Below are 18,151 nucleotides of genomic sequence, written 5' to 3'. Positions count from 1 at the left end.
AAAGCGTATAAATTATCCGCTCATCAGTTGTAACCTGAATAGCCATCCAAAAAGCAGTAGTATTCATGACCTGCTAGTCTCTCTAGCATCTGGTCTATGAATGGTAAAGGAAAATGATCCTTTCTGGTGGCTGTATTGAGCCTTCTATAGTCAATACACATACGCCACCCTGTAACTGTTCTTGTAGGAACCAGTTCATTCTTTTCATTATGAACCACTGTCATTCCTCCCTTCTTAGGGACAACATGGACAGGGCTCACCCAGGGACTATCAGAAATAGGATAAATAATTCCAATCTCTAGTAACTTAGTGACCTCTTTCTACACCACTTCCTTCAAGGCTGGATTTAGCCGCCTCTGTGGTTGAACCACTGGCTTAGCATCATCCTCCAATAGGATCTTGTGCATGCATCTTGCTGGGCTAATGCCCTTAAGGTCACTTATGGACCACCCAAGAGCTGTCTTGTGTGTCCTTAGCACTTGAATTAGTGCTTTCTCTTCCTGTGGATTTAAAGCAGAGCTTATGATCACTGGAAAAGTGTCACCCTCTCCCAAAAATGCATATTTCAGGGATGGTGGTAGTGGTTTGAGCTCAGGTTTAAGAGGTTTCTCCTCTTCCTGAGGGATTTTTAGAGGTTCTTTTATTTTCTCTGATTCCTCCAGATCAGGCTGAACATCTTTAAAGATGTCCTCTAGCTCTAATTCAAGACTTTCAGTCATATTGACCTCTTTCACCAGGGAGTCAATAATATCAACGCTCATGCAGTCATTTGACATGTCTGGATGCTGCATAGCTTTGACAACATTTAACTTAAACTCATCCTCATTGACTCTCAGGGTCACTTCCTCTTTTTGGACATCAATGAGAGTTCATCCAGTTGCTAGGAAAGGTCTTCCTAGAATCAGAGTTGCACTCTTGTGCTCCTCCATTTCCAGCACTACAAAGTCAGTGGGAAAGGTAAATGGCCCAACCTTGACAATCATGTCCTCAATTATGCCTGACGGGTATTTAATGGAGCCATCAGCAAGTTGAAGACATATCCGGGTTGGTTTGACCTCTTCGGTCAAGCCAAGCTTTCTGATGGTAGATGCAGGTATTAGATTGATACTTGCTCCAAGGTCACATAGAGCTGTCTTAGTACAAGCACCCTCTATTGTGCATGGTATCATAAAGCTCCCTGGATCTTGAAGCTACTCTGGTAAGCTTTTCAGAATGACTGCACTGCATTCTTCAGTGAGAAACACTTTTTCAGCTTCTCTCCAATCCTTCTTATGACTTAAGATCTCTTTCATGAACTTAGCATAAGAGGGTATTTGCTCAAGTGCCTCTGCAAATGGGATCTTTATCTCAAGAGTCCTGAGATAGTCTGCACAGCAGGAAAATTGTTTATCCTGTTCCGCTTGGCGGATTTTCTGAGGATAAGGCATATTGGCTTTATATTCTTCAACCTTAGTTGCTACAGGTTAATTCCTTACAGAGGTGGTTGGAGAAGCCTTCTTAGAGGGGTTACTATCAGCACTTGCAGGTGTCTGATCCCTCATTGGTGTTTAAACGCTAGGAATGGGGGCTGAATGGGCGTTTAACGCCAGATTCCCACCCTTTTCTGGTGTTTGAATGCCAGATTTGGGCATTCATTGGGCGTTTAACGCCAGTTTTTCACCCTTTTCTGGCGTTTGAACGCCAGAATTATTTCTCTCTGGGCTTTTACTGTCCTCAGAGAGATTTTGGGCAGTGGTCTGGTCATCCTCTGTCAGTTGTTCCCTTTTTTGTTTTCTGCTACCTTGAGCGGAATTATTCAATGTCTTCCCACTCCTTAGTTGAACAGCTTGGCATTCGTCTGTTATCTATTTAGATAGCTGCTGTCTTGTTTGATTCAATTGTGATTCTATATTGTTGTTAACAATTTTAGTGTCTTGGAGCATCTCTTTAAATTCTTCTAATTGTTTTGTCATCCGAAGTAATTGCTGATTAAGTTCAATAATCTGTTCTTGAGGATTAGGATCAGTAGTTACTGCCATAGCTTCTTCTTTTATAGAGGACTCACTGCTTGAGTATAGATGTTAATTTCTGGCAACCGTATCTATGAGTTCTTGAGCCTCTTCAATCGTCTTCCTCATGTGTATAGATCCACCAGCTGAGTGGTCTAGAGACATCTGAGCTTTTTCTGTAAGCCCATAGTAGAAGATGTCTAACTGTACCCACTCTGAAAACATTTCAGAGGGATATTTCCTTAGCATCCCTCTGTACCTCTCCCAGGCATTATAAAGGGATTCTTGATCCCCTTGTTTAAAGCCTTGGATGTCTAGCCTTAGCTATGTCATCCTTTTTGGAGGGTAGAATTGATTCAGGAATTTGTCTGTTAACTGTCTCCATGTTTTTATGCTTGCTGTGGGTTGGTTATTTAACCACCTCTTAGCTTGATCTTTTATAGCAAATGGAAATAGTAGTAATCTGTAGACATCCTGATCCACTTCTTTATCACGTACTGTGTCAGCAATTTGTAAGAACTGTGCCAGACACTCAGTAGGTTCTTCCTGTGGAAGACCGGAATACTGGTAATTTTGCTGCACCATGATAATGAGCTGAGGATTTAGCTCAAAACTGCTTGCTTTGATGGGAGGTATACAGATGCTACTCCCATATGCAGCTGTAATGGGGTTAGCATATGACCCCAGAGTCCTTCTGGACTGTTCATTTTCACTTATGTCCATCATGGAGAAAAGGGAATTGATATGGATTGCGAATAAATTATATTTTTATTTTTTTATTTATTTAATTAAAAGTGACCAAAATTAAAATAGAATAAAATAAAATAAATGGAAAATAAAATAAAATAAAATTTCGAAAAAAAGAAAATAAAAGCAAATTGAAGACTAAATTAATTAATTAATTAAAAAGATTTTGAATTTAGCAATCAAAAATATATGATTGAAAATTATTTTGAAAAAGATATGATTAAGAAGATATGATTGCAATTTATAAAAAAAAAGATATGATTGAAAATTATTTTGAAAAAGATATGATTGAGAAGATATGATTGCAAATTAAAAAAAATATGATTGAAAAGATATGATTGAAGAAGTTAAAAAGATTTGATTTTTGAAAAAGATTTGAAAAGATCAATTTTTGAAATTAGAATTTTGACTTGACTAAAAAAAGATATGATTTTGAATATCTTCGACTAATTTAATGCAAAATTTCAAAATTTATGAGTAAAATAAGGAAAAGATATTTTTTTTATTTTTGAATTTTAATGAGGAAAGAGAAAAATAACAAAATGACACTAAACTTAGAAATTTTAGATCAAAACAAAGAGAACAAACAAGAAAACTTTGAATGTCAAGATGAACACCAAGAACACTTTGAAGATCAAGACGAACACCAAGAACAAATTTTTGAAAAATTTTTTAAGTAATTAAAAGCACAAAAACACCAAACTTAAAATTTTTAGAAAATCAAACACAAATTTTCAAAAATTTAAAGGAAAACACAAAGAAGACACCAAACTTAGAATTTTTAAAAATCAAGGAAGAACTAAGAACATGCAAATTCGAAAAATTGAAAGAAAATAAAAGCATGCAATTGATACCAAACTTAAAATATGAAACTAAACTCAAATAAAAGACTCTAAACCAACAAAAAAAATTATTCCTAATCTAAGCAACAAGATAAATCGTCAGTTGTCCAAACTCGAACAATCCCCGGCAACGGCGCCAAAAACCTGGTGCACGAAATTACAATCACACTTTTGTAACTCCGCACAACTAACCAGCAAGTGCACTGGGTCATCCAAGTAATACCTTACGTGAGTAAGGGTCGATCCCACGGAGATTGTCGGCTTGAAGCAAGCTATGGTTATCTTGTAACTCTTAGTCAGGATATCAATAATTCTCAGTTTTAATTGCAAAAAGTAAAAGAACATGAAATAAATACTTGTTATGCAGTAATGAAGAACAGGTTGAGGCTTTGGAGATGCTTTATCTTCTGAATCTCTGCTTTCCTACTATCTTCTTCTTCATGCACGCAAGGCTCCTTCCATGGCAAGCTTTATGTTGGGCATCACCGTTGTCAATGGCTACTTCCCGTCCTCTCAGTGAAAATGTTCCAAATGCGCTGTCACCGCACGGCTAATCATCTGTCGGTTCTCGATCATGTCGGAATAGGATCCATTGATCCTTTTGCGTCTGTCACTACGCCCAACACTCGCGAGTTTGAAGCTCGTCACAGTCATCCCTTCCCAGATCCTACTCGGAATACCACAGATAAGGTTTAGACGTTCCGGATCTTAGGAATGGCCGCCAATAATTCTAGCCTATACCACGAAGGTTCCAATCTTAGATTAGAAACCCAAGAGATACACATTCAAGCTTGATTGCATGTAGAACGTAGGTGGTTGTCAGGCACGCGTTCATAGGTGAGAATGATGATGATTGTCACGGATCATCACATTCATCAGGTTGAAGTACGAATGAATATCTTAGAATAGAAGCAAGCGTGATAGAATAGAAAATAGTAGTAATTGCATTAATTCATGAAGAACAGCAGAGCTCCTCACCCCCAACAATGGAGTTTAGAGACTCATGCCGTAGAAGATACAATATGAAACATGTAAAGTGTCATGAGGTACAAGATGAATCACTAAAAGTAGTTTTTATAGTAAACTGGTGACCTAGGGTTACAGAAAATGAGTAAGCTAGGGTGTTTAGTGTAAAAATCTACTTCCGGAGCCCACTTGGTGTGTGCTTGGGCTGAGCATTGAAGCTTTCATGTGTAGAGACTTTTCTTGGAGTTAAACGCCAGCTTTTGTACCAGTTTGGGCGTTTAACTCCAGCTTTTGTGCCAGTTCTGGAGTTAAACGCTAGAATTCTTGAGCTGACTTGGAACGCCTATTTGGGCCATCAAATATCGGGCAAAGTATGAACTATTATATATTGCTGGAAAGCCCAGTATGTCTACTTTTCAACGCAATTCAGAGCCCACCAATTGGGATTCTGTAGCTCCAGAAAATCCACTTCGAGTGCAGAGAGGTCAGAATCCAACAGCATCTGCAGTCCTTTTTCAGCCTCTGAATCAGATTTTTGCTCAGATCCCTCAATTTCAGCCAGAAAATATCTGAAATCACAGAAAAACACCCAAACTCATAGTAAAGTCCAGAAAAGTGAATTTTAAATAAAAACTAATAAAAATATAATAAAAACTAACTAAAATATACTAAAAATATACTAAAAATAATGCCAAAAAGCGTATAAATTATCAGCTCATCAGCCACGCCATCAGTGTGATTTGGGATGTTATCCTCCATCACTTGATCCTCTCATTCTGATTCCTCTTCACCAATAATCCCCTTTCCTCTTGCTTCTCTTCTTAGTCTTCGGAGGGTTCTCTCATCAAGGTTACAAGAGGTGGAGACTCTCTCTTTGCTTCTGTCATACACACAAAACCAAAAACCACAAACAATCCACTCTATTTCTAGAGTTATTTAAGGTTAGCTTAAATAAAAATTCAAACAGTTAGTGTGCTTAGTAGAAATAAAAAGAAAATGCTTAATCTAGATTATCACCTTACTTAATCATTGTCAATCTAAATCAATCCCTGGCAACGGCGCCAAAAACTGGATGGGTGAAAATTAGATTTTCACACAAACTCACCGGCAAGTGTACCGGGTCACATCAAGTAGTAATAACTCACAAGAGTGAGGTCGATCCCACAGGGATTGATGGATTGAGCAATTTTAGTTAGGTGATGAATTTAGTTAAGCGAATAGTTGATAATTTGAGTGAAACTTGATTAACAGAAGCTAAATTGCAAGTAAATAAAAAGGAGAGGGTAAATTGACTGAATCTTAAAGTGCAGAAGAAGTAAATTGCAGAAACTTAAAGTGCAAGAAAGTAAAAGAGCTTAAACTTAAATTGCAAGAAAAGTAAATGACTGAAACTTAAAGTGCAAGAAACTTAAATAGCTGAATCTAAATTGCTGGGAAATGTAAATTGCTTGACGAATAAAAGGGATTTGGGTACTGGGATTTAGAATTAAACTAGAAAATATAAATTAAAGTAAATCAAAGAGCTGTGAGATGAAGACATTCAGCTCGATAGCAAAATAGAAATGAAAAATTGCTTGAAGATACAAACAGCAAGACTCAATTATGAAATTCTAAAAGAGAAATTGAAGATCGAAGAAGAGCAACGAGCTCAGAAAGTAGATCTAGATCTCAATTACTCCCTTGATCAAACAGAAAAGAAATTGCAGAAGAAATGAAAATGAAAATAGCAAAGGAAATCCATATCTAACTCTCAATTCTTAGAAATGCAAAAAGGAAAAGTAAAAGATGATTCTAAGATTATGAAATTCAATGGAATTCTTCAATCTCAATTCAAAAACCCAAAACAGAAAGTAGAAGTTGCAGAAGCAAGAACAAAATAGAAAGAAAATTAGATCTAATCCCAATTCCCCAAATTCAAAATGAAAACTAAAGTGAAAAACTAAAAATGAGCTAAAGGTCCTCTCTAAATCAAATCTACTCCTATTTATACACTTTCTATTTTGGTCTTCAAAGCTTGGAGTGGGCCTTTTTATTTGTGAAGAAATGGATCCAAGATGGCAATTGATTGAAATTGGGTTGGAGGCATGCTCCAGTGGAGTGCTCCGTTGGGTTAGTGAACTTGGCGTTCACTCTTGTGGCTCCTCACGTGTGCAAATTGCTTCTTGCCTATAGCGTTTCCTTTGTGAACGGCATGTTCACTTCTCCTACGCTCACCCTTCCTGAGTCTTCCTCCCCAAGAGAAGCATGAAAACGTTGCCAAGAGAGAACGCTACGCTATAAATTTTGAACGCTACCCTTCCTTGGTGCGTGCTTCCTTTCCTTTGGTGCTCCCTCTTCGAGTGCTACGTTGCCTTCCTTGAGTGCTGGGCTTTGCTCCCTTGTTTCCAAGCCTTGAGTCACGAGAAAGTTCACTAAAGTGAACGCTGTGTTTGAATTTTTGAGCGCTACCCTTGTTGCTTTGATGCGCACCCAGCTTCCCTTGGTTGAGCGCCCAAAAACATTCACTAAAGTGAACGTGGCGTTCACTTGTTTGAACGCTGGCTCTTGTTGAGCCTTGGTGTGCTGGTTTCCTTCATGGGCGTTCACTCTTTGAACGCTACGTTCATTCATTGAACGCTGCCTTTTGTTTCTCATTTCTTCACCTACAAGCAACCAAATAACTAATCAAAGTATCACCAAATTCACAAGGTCTTTGCATTTTTCATGAAGTCAATTAATTCTAGCATAAAACCTATTATTTTTGTGTAAAATAAATGATGGTTGATTGGTTAAACATAATCATGAAAATCCACTCCAATTACTTACTTATTGTGCAAGAAAGTGCATAAAACCTAATGAAACTAATGCAAAAATGCTTATAGAACTAGCATAAGATGACTTGTCATCGGCACTAAAGGCGTCGAATTCCTCAGATTAAATTATTACTGGCGGATTTATGTTTCCGATGATAAATTCACCAGTAATAATTGGAGGGTTGCATATTCTGTCAAGAAGATCTCACATCGATGGACATGCCGCAACAGGGTTGCAGACTCTTATGGAATATAAGGACAGTTGGAGGATGCATGCTCTGAGGGAGGGGCTCGAGTAAGGTTTTCGCGACCACTATGGGAAGCTCCATGTAGTGGATTACCCTTGTAGTATATTTGAGTTCTCGCATGCAATGTGGAGGATCTCGGAGAAGCTAGAGTGCCCTGGGTGCCGTCGCAACATGCACACACTGACCACGTTCCAGATGCTACCATTAGGAAATTATGAATGAGCCGTTTCTTCTCAATGCCTTAGCCCCTCCTACCATTTAAAATTAACATGCATCTATCATCATCCTCATTACTTTAACGATGCTTGATGAGCCAATATTTTATACACTTTTTGACATCATTTTCATATAGTTTTTAGCATGTTTTGTTTAAGTTTTATTATGTTTTCATAGGTTTTAGTGTAAAATTTACATTTTTGGATTCTACTATGAGTTGTTGTGTTTTATGGTGATTTTAGGTATTTTCTGGTTGAAATCTGAGAGTTTTGACAAAGTCTGATTCAGAGGCAAGGAAAGCGTAGCAGATGTTGTCAGAATCTGACCTTCGTGCATTCAAGCAATAATTTTTGGAGCTACAGATATCCAAATGGAGCGTTCTCAACGGCTATGGAAAGCTAACATCCAGGGATTTCCAGCAATATATAATAGTTTATACATGTGTTTGGAGATGAAGGCCCAAAACTGGCGTTGAACGCCCAAAAGGGAGAAGCTGGTGTCCAACGCCCAAAGAGGAGTCCAAAGGGGGCATTCAATGCCCAAGAGCCTTACTAGCACGTGGAGACACCCTAGCTTGGCCCAAACACTCACCAAGTGGGCCCCAGAAGTAGATTTTTGCACTACAAGCCTAAGCCTATCATATATCTGTAATCCTTAGTTATTAGATTAGTATATATAGGAGAAGATCACCCTTGTTTTAGGATCTTCGACCACCATAGATTATTATTTCATATTTTTTAGTTTCATTGTACAGTATGAGCCACTAAACCTCCTAGGTTAAGATTAGGAGCTCTGCTGAGTTTTATGGATTAATAAAAGCACTACTGTTCTATTTCAATTCGTGTTTGATTCTTTCCTAAGATGTATCTTCGTTCTTTAACCTTATGAATGAGTTGAACCATCACAAGTTATCTCTATTCTACATGGGTTCAGTGAGCATCTTTCATCGGATATCAATGAACCACTAGCTTGAGGATACATCTCTTAGACAGCTAATCCACGACTTCGTTGGGGACTTCTCGAGACATTAGTTTAGCCGAGGTATGGGGAGATTAGGGTCTTTGTGGTAAAGGCTAGAATCAAAGTGCAGCATTTTCTAATCCAGAAGATTTGACCTTGTCTGTGGTATTTTGTGTAGGATCACCAAGGAAATGGACTGCAGGAGCTTCACCCTAATTCAGACTGGATGTGCACTAAACCTGGTGTTTAGCCTAGAGGAAGATTGGCGGCCTCTCAACCGGCGTTGATCACATATAGCCTGATATAGGAGAAATCATTCATAGTTGGAGTAGACAGTAAGAAAATATTGATCCAGAAAAACAAAGCATCTCCGAAGCCTTAATCATCTTCTTATCACTAAATTCACAATTACTGAGTAACGTTATCTTTATTTTACTTTTATGCACTGAAACAACTAAATAACTTTTCTATCTGCCTGACTAAGATTTACAAGATAACCATTGTTTGATCCAAGCTGATAATCCTCGTGGGATCGACTCTGACTCACCTCAGGTATTACTTGGACAACCCAATGTACTTGCTGGTTCAGTTGTGCGAAGTTAAATTCCGCGCACCCATGCTATGTGCATTTTTCTCTACAATTAGCAATATTTCTTTGTGTTCTCACTTTAGATCATCACAAATATGAGTGAAGTTTGGTTAGTTTTTTCGTATAGAAAAATCGGTTATGTTAACTAACCAATAAAATTATTTGCAAAAATGTCATTCTATTATAATTATAAGCTCTAAATCTTAAACTCTTAAATAAGTATTGAAAATTTTGAATCCAATCTTTGATATGTAATAATTCATTAGCCAGCAACAAAATTTTAAATAAAAATTTGATCTGCCACATATTAATCCTTAACATACTCTATCTAGAGGATTTCGAAAAAAAAAAAAAAAAACTAAAAAAAAAACTCAAATGATAAATTTGGACCGTTTAGATTGGTTATCCCAAAAAATTTTTGCAAAACAATGAGGGTTGGTTAGATATTACTTTTTTCTTTTGAACATCCTTGACTTAAGGATTTGATTTTGGCTTTGTTGATTTGACTTAGCCTCTAATCTTTTGCTTTTCTCTCTTTTTCCTCTTTGATTTTTCATCAAAAAATTAAGCACTTCTTCATTTTAACTTGAATTGAACTTACTTATTTGCTTGTGAAGTTCAGCCCAAAAACCAACAGCATTGGGCCTTTCTTAAAAGTCTTTTTTAGGCCAAGTTCAGCCCAATGTTTAACATATTAATCTTTATTATGGGCTTATATAATACAACTCACTTCAAACAACTTTGAATTTTTAACATATTATGGTCTTTTTAAAAAGGCTTGGTTTGGTAAAACTTTTCAAAGAGGTGCTTGTACTTTTTAAAAGCACAAGCTCCTCATTTTGTGTTTGATAAATCAAAAAGACCATGTACTTGTGCTTATAGCTCTTAAAAGATTTGGGTACTTTTGAAAGCAACTAAGGTGGAGCTTTTCAAAGTTAGCTTGTACTTTTTAAAATTTAAAAGTTTAATATAACCCCATATATCAACTAATTTTCAAATTTAACGCTTAAATTTATGTCTTTTATAGTATTTTTAAATTTTAAAAACTATTTTACCAAATATAATTGTTACTTATGTTTATTAAAAGTCATTTTTAATTTGATTTACCAAAGATAAATGCTACACTTTTAAAAAGCTATTTTTTAAAAGCTAACTTTTATAAGCTACTTTTAAAAAGTAAAAGCTCTACTAAACTAAGCCTTATATAATGTGTTTGTCTTTACCAAAAATACGATTATTGTTTTCTAAACTCAAAAAATATCATTCAAATTTTTTTAAAATTATTTTTTATCTTAAATTCTAAATCATAAATTTTAAATTCTAAATTTTAAACTCTAAATTCTAAAATTTATTTTTCATATGCTGATTCAATGTAAAAAAATTTTGTCACATATTAATAAAAATAACGAATTTTAAAACTAACTATTTAAAAAGTTATCTAAATGCATGAATCTAATTGAACGATGGTATAAAATTATTGCATGAAATTAAATTTAAATTATAAATCTTAATTTTAAACCTTAAACTATTAAGAGAATTAAAAAATAAACTTTATAATAAATAAAAAATTACTTATGTTAGCTAATTAAAGCTAGTTCTCTATATTTATTTTTATTGAATAAAATTTTATTTTTGTTGGAAGAAATAACAGTGTACAAATAATAATTTTCGCCAAAAAAAATCAAAAAGAGGAAAAGTGAAAATGTTATGCAGAGAGAGTAGCGAAATTAGATATTTTAATTGAAAAGTTGGATGAAAATAATAAAAAAAGTGTGAGTAAGAGAAATGTTTAAAAGATTTTTATTAAAAAGTATTCAAAAAATATGTATCATATAAAGAAGGTGTGGGTTGAGGAAATGGGAAAAACGGTAACAAATCTGAATAGCATTTTTTATTTGCTATTCACTTTCTATTTAACATTCTTAATATCCAACTTACATGTCTTATGGATTCTAGGGGTGGTAACGGATGGTTAGAGGGGTTTATGTTCTACCTGAACTCGTTCCATCGTACAATAATTTATATAAAATTCATCTTACTTTTATTCGTGTGTGTAGTAAAATGTTAAAGAAGTCACTCAGATAAAGACGCCTAAAACGTCTTTTTTTAAAGATGTTTTCATGTTGTATTTTAATTGGTTTCTGTATAATTTATTCGGTGTTTTTCATCACATATTATTAAATTTCTCAAAAAAAAAAATTTTCAAAAGCAATAAAAAACATTTAATTTAGACTAAAACAAAAAAGGTAATAGATTAATTATTAGATTTTTTTTAAAAGATTATTTACATAAAAAAAAAAAAAATATATATATATATATATATATATATATATATATATATATAACAAGCTCTTAAAATTTTTATAAATAAAAGAATAATTAATTTTTATTCGTATAATATATAAAACAATTACTATATTATTATTATATTATAGATCAAAATTTATTAATTTAAATTTTGTTTTTATTTTTAATGTAAGCATTAGAAATAAATAAATTTTTTATAACAAAAGGTAATATAACAAAATATATATAATATTAATTAGTTTTTAAAAAATTTTGAAAAGATGATTTTTTTTAATAAAGTATTATTAAAAAATTAACATTATAAAAACTAATTTCAACCAATATGATATAATAGGTTATTAAATATATTTAATACAAAACACATTGAATATAAATTTTTATTGAGTTTAAATTTTAAATAATTTTTAATTGAATTTCGAATATTTTTATTTTAAAGAGTTAGAATATTTTAACATCATTTTTTTCATATCTTTTTAATTGAGTCTTTGATTTTTTAAATTATAAACCTTATTTATAATTAAGAGTAATGTTTTAACACCACCAATTAGTCACACATATAAAAATACAAGAACAATTCTATTGTCATAATTATAATCTAACTTTATAAGCAATACAATACAATGAAACTATATATAAGTAATATAACTAAATTTTATCTACATCTGTAGTCACATTTCATAAATAATATAATTAAATTATATTTATGTTTATAATTAAAATATGAATAAAAATACAAAAAATTATCAGAATGGTTAATTTTTTTCGTTCATAATTTTTTTATTATTTTTGTTGTGAAAAATTTAATTATTTTAATAATTAATTATTTTTTAAAAAAGATAATTGAATAACACAAAAAAGTCTTATTAAGAGTAATTTATTTATATATGATTAAAAAATAATTGAATAATTATATACGCTAAAAAATTAATATTATTAAAAAATAAAATTAAAATTTATTTTAAAATTAAAAATAAATTTATTTAAAAATAAAATTAAAAATTATGGTTTTTTTTCTTTTTTTCAAAATTTATCTACGAGTAATTCTATAAATATTTTATGATGAATAAAAATATTAAACTCGTACTAAAATTTATTCTAATAAAATTTATTTTTATTCTACTAAACGTTAAATAAACTATTGAAAAGAATTTTGTTTCCTCCATTAGAGAAGAATGATAAACTTCTATACTTCTATTATGTTATGGCAATAATTTGGCCTGTTATTTTTTAATGTACATAATAATAATAATAATAATAATAATAATAATAATAATAATAATAATAATAATAATAATAATAATAATAATAAACAAGTATAACACAGTAAAAAAGGAAGCACGTCACCAAATAATTTATCATCCGAATTATATATGAATCAAATTGATAATATGAGGGCTAACACTAAAAAAATCGATAACAAGGTTAGGGACTTACAAAACCTTTCTTAAGATCATAGAAAAAAAACTTTTATATTTGTGTGATATATAAAACAATTATCATATTATTATTATTATTACATTATATATATATATATATATATATATATATATATATATATATATATATATATATGAGCAAAAAAAGTCCAACTGTTTTAAAATAAAATTTTCTTTTAATATTTGATTAAATGTTCTTGTATTTAGTACCTTTTTTTTGGCACTTCCTCTTAGTTTAAAATATAATCATTATAATTTTTTAGTTATTATTGCTAGGGGTGTTTACAGATGGGAAATGGCTGAAATTTCGATCCAATCCGCACTAAACTCATTAGATCAAATTCGATATTCGCACTTTTTATGTTTGGATCAGATATCAAATATATCCATAAAATAAAAAATATTAAAAATTTTATTTTTATAAAAAAAGTCAATAATTTTTTTTGTTTACTTTTTTAAACATATTTACTTCTATCTGATTAGAGTGTGGATCCATTCGATCCAATCCGATCATCTTACAGATCAGATCATATCCTCAAATTACAGATCAGATACGAATAAATACTGTGGATTTATATGGATATGATCTAATCTATGAACACCCTTAACTACTGTTATAGGTTCATTGTTGCAAAAGAATGCTTCTTTTATTATAAACCATTATTAGATCTTAATTACCATTAAAACAACTTAATTGTCAACAAAGAGATAATACTTATTGGTCTCTGAAATTATGTTCGTATTTCAATCCATAGTTGTAAAAACCGAACTGGATCGGCTGGTTCGACCAAAAAACTAGTGAACTAGACTAGAACATGACACTAGTCCGGTTCGGTTTACTCCTTGGACCGTTTAAAGAATAAAATCGGTGTGAACTGGTAAGAACCGGTGCAAATCGGTCTAACCAAACTGGTCTGCTTGCAAAATTTTTTAAAATGTCTCCACAAAGTCTCGAACCGAAAACCTTGGAGCAAAAGCAACCTCTACTTGTCACTTAGCCATTACACTTCTAAGTACTATATTTGACAAATACTAATTATATAGTATACATAAATATTTAATTTAATTTAATTTTTATTTTTTCTATTTTTAAAATTAATTATATTTTAATTATATACCATTATTAATATAAATATAAATTTCACTAAAAATTTATTAATTTACTTTATCTATTTTATTGCTAGTATTGTGATTAAGGTTATTTGTTTTGATGTTAGTGTTAAAATCTACTGATATTATAGTTAGATGATAGGTTTTGTGAATTAATTATTTTTTTTATTATGTCAAAATAAGATACTATTGTAGTATTAAAATTTTATGCTTTTTTATATTAGTTATTTTTAGAAGTTGAGACTTGATTCTTCATAAAATGTTAGTGAAGATATGTATTTCAAATTTTAATTTTAAGTTTTTAACTATTTTATATTTTATATTTACGTGAGACCGATTTTATCGGTTCAACCAGTGATTTATCGGTTGAACCAATAAACTAGTGAACCAGTAGCTTGACCGGTTCAATCACTGGTTCGATTCTAATAACTATGTTTCAATCTAATTTCAAAAATTTTGATTTACTCAATTTAGTCTCCCAACTTAATAGTTATGACTCACATTGGTTCCTAATCTTATTTTTGTCACTGTCTCACAAAATCGCTAACGGCATGCTGAGATGGACTAATGACGGCTACATTATACATTCTAGCGACTATTTGACGTGACAATTGAAATTTTTTTTACCTTGTTTTTTTTTCAACTAAACACTTAAAACCCTAATATGAGTCACGGATACTTAAGTTAAAAAATCAAACTAAGTAAATTGAAACTTTAAAAATCAGATTAAAGCTCGAATATAACTTCAAAACAGAACTTTAACTTATGTAGTGATTAATTTATATGAGAATCAAATAAATTAAAATTCAACATAATTTTTATCAATGTTTTCAAATTTAAAATTTTCATACCAGAATTAACTAGGATTTTTCTTTAAATTAAAAATTTAATGAATAGTGACTTTAATTATCTTAACTAATGTCCTAATTAATTACTTTTATGTCTTAAAAAAATTGTATATGAGAAGAAAATAATTAATTTGTCTACTTTAATAAATAATTATTTTACTAAAATGAATGAAACTATTTTTTTAGAATTTTTTAAGAACTAATTAATATTATATATATTTTGTTACACTACATTTAGTTATAAAAATTTTATTTATTTCTAATGCTTATATTAAAAATAAAAAAAAATTTAATTAGTGAATCTTAATCTATAATATAATAATAATATAGTAATTATTTTATATATTGTACAAATATAAATTAATTATTTTTTATTTATAAAAATTTTAGGGAAAATTATTGTAAAGGACCGTTAAGAAGATTTAATTATTAAAAAGGACCTTTAATATTAAAATTATTAAGAAGGACCAAATCTTTTTATAATATTTAAGAAGAAGAACCAAATCTTTCTATAAAGAGATAAATATATCTTTAATTATTTTTTATTTATTTTTTATAATTTTCCTTAAATAATAAAAATTACTAAAATAATAATAAAAATAAAATTTTAATAACAGTTTTACTAAATATTATTTTCTAAAATTGGTCATCTAAAATTTTAAATTAATAATTATTCTTCAGATACTTATACAATAATACTTGTTTCGTGTTATATATGTATTATAGTAAATTGAGTTTATGAACTGATTCAATTTATCATGTATTTTCTATAATAATAATAAATTGAATTAGATTGATTAGATTTATTAAAGAATTTAGTGCAGATATAATTTTTCACTTATTTTAATAAATTAGAATGGCCTAATTCGATTTATTTAGATATTTTATCTTATTAATAAATTAAATTTATCTAATTTAATTTATATAGATATATTTAAAACAGATGTGTAATCAAATAATTTTATGTAGGACATCTGTATAATTTTAATCTCTATTTATTAACGTAAATTACTTTTGAATTTATATCATGTTTTATTATTATAATTCAATGGCTAAATTAACATGAATGCTATACCCCAAAGAAAATATAAAATATAGGATCTTTAAACATTATAATCTTTATGTTGATAAATTTTATTTCTCTTAAAATTTTAATAATTTTTATTAATTATTTTTATTAATTTTTTTATTTTTGTAATCTTTATCCAACGAGAAAAATAAAGCTAAAAGATCAGAAAAGTAAAAAAAATAAATAAATAATAAAAATTATTAAAATTTTAGAAAAAAATTGTTAATATAAAAATTATAAAAAATAAATAAAAAATAATTAAAGATATATTTGTCCCTTTATAGAAAGATTTGGTTCTTCTTCTTAAATATTATAAAAAAATTTAGTCCTTCTTAATAATTTTAATATTAAAGGTCCTTTTTAATAATTAAATCTTCTTAACGGTCCTTTACAATAATTTTCCCAAAATTTTAAGAGGCTTGAGCTTGTTATATATATATATATATATATATATATATATATATATATATATATATATATATATATATATTTTGATGAATGTGATATATTTTTTTATGTAAATAATTTTTTTAAAAAAATCTAATAGTTAATCTATTATTTTTTTTGTTTTAGTCCAAATTAAATATTTTTTATTGTTTTTGAAAAGAAAATCTTTTGAGGGATTTAATAATATGTGATGAGGAACACCGAATAAATTATACAGAAACCGATTAAAACACAACATGAAAACATCTTTAAAAAAAGATGTTTTAGGCGTCTTTATCTAATCCTAATCCATTCTTGTGGGTATCCGTTCCACTCATACTTGTCCCTATAATTATTAAAATTCAATAAATAAAATTAAATTTCAAAATTTATATAACTATCATCAAATACATAACATAAATTAAAGTAAAAATTTAAATATGATATAATATTGTTAATCATTTACTAATTATTTTATATATATTATACATATTATATATTAAAATTATATATTATATATATGCAAAGCGAGTATTATTTAAATCCGACCCCGCTCCGCTCCTTCAAAAAATTCGTTCCGCTAAAAACCCATTCCAATGCGAGACAAATAATTACTCACCCCGAGCGAGTAGGGCAGAATGAATACCGCAAATTCGAGTGGTATTGCCATTTCTAAATTGGATTCTTTCAATTTTGATTAAAAAATATATGATGAAGAGAAATTACATTTTATCATATCAATTAAGAGAAATTACATTTCATCCAATCTTTTCGAGGTAGCTAAGTTGAATTATTGAAGGCATAACTTAAAGTCAATGGTGGGTGGCATTTAATTTGTGGTCCATGTGTGTATAGCTTAAGCTCTTAAGCTGATCCCTTGGTGGTTCGTTCTCTAATACCGTAATATGGTTTTAGTTTGTTGAATTTGTTCGTTATTTATTAATGGTTGTTGGGACTTTATTTTTTATTTTTTGATAAATTCGTGAAAATAAAAAATAATAAAAATAAAAAAGCACAAACTAAAAATTTCTCTTGTAGTCTTGTTGGTAAGTGATTCATAAGTATATTTTTCATATGCACGAATATATGTGTGGCCTGATTTTAAACTTTTAAATTAAACTACTAATAAAGAGATTCAGGGAAGAAAAAAAAAGAAATAAATTACTAACCTAGTACTCAATTTCAGATTTTTTTTATATTATAATTTTTTCTTTCAAAATTTACATTTCGTAACAATTTCTTTTGTTTTTTCAAATCATAGAAAATACTAAAAATAATATAAATTAACTAAGTAAATGCCATTCTTTTGTAAACGAAAATGATAAAAAATAAAAATAAAAACATAAATCAAGTCAGTACCAAAAGGTAATTAAATAAACAACTTTCAAATGTGAAATATGAATTTGTACCTTTTTTGTTTCATCATTATTTTTTTGGATAAATTATCAAAATTATCCCCTTTTTTTCAAAATATTAAGAAAAATACATCTCATTTTTTATGACGTTAAATATATATTTTTAAAAAGTATTTTAATGATTAAATTTTTATTTAATTTTTTGCAAGTTGGGTATAAAAATGAGATATTTTAATTTTTAAAATTTGATAA

The 18,151-nt window shown here is 29.7% G+C and overlaps 1 pseudogene; it reads left to right on the top strand.

Annotated features, from left to right (window-relative positions):
• LOC112769957 (protein SIEVE ELEMENT OCCLUSION B-like) overlaps positions 1-7,805 on the top strand; it is a 59,486-nt pseudogene extending 51,681 nt beyond the window's left edge.
• Positions 7,806-18,151: the final 10,346 nt, after the last annotated feature.

The sequence above is a fragment of the Arachis hypogaea genome, chromosome 18, assembly GCF_003086295.3.
Source record: "Arachis hypogaea cultivar Tifrunner chromosome 18, arahy.Tifrunner.gnm2.J5K5, whole genome shotgun sequence".
Lineage (NCBI taxonomy): Eukaryota > Viridiplantae > Streptophyta > Magnoliopsida > Fabales > Fabaceae > Arachis > Arachis hypogaea.
Note: the sequence above shows the minus strand (reverse complement) of the source record. Positions and strands in the feature narration are given on the sequence as shown.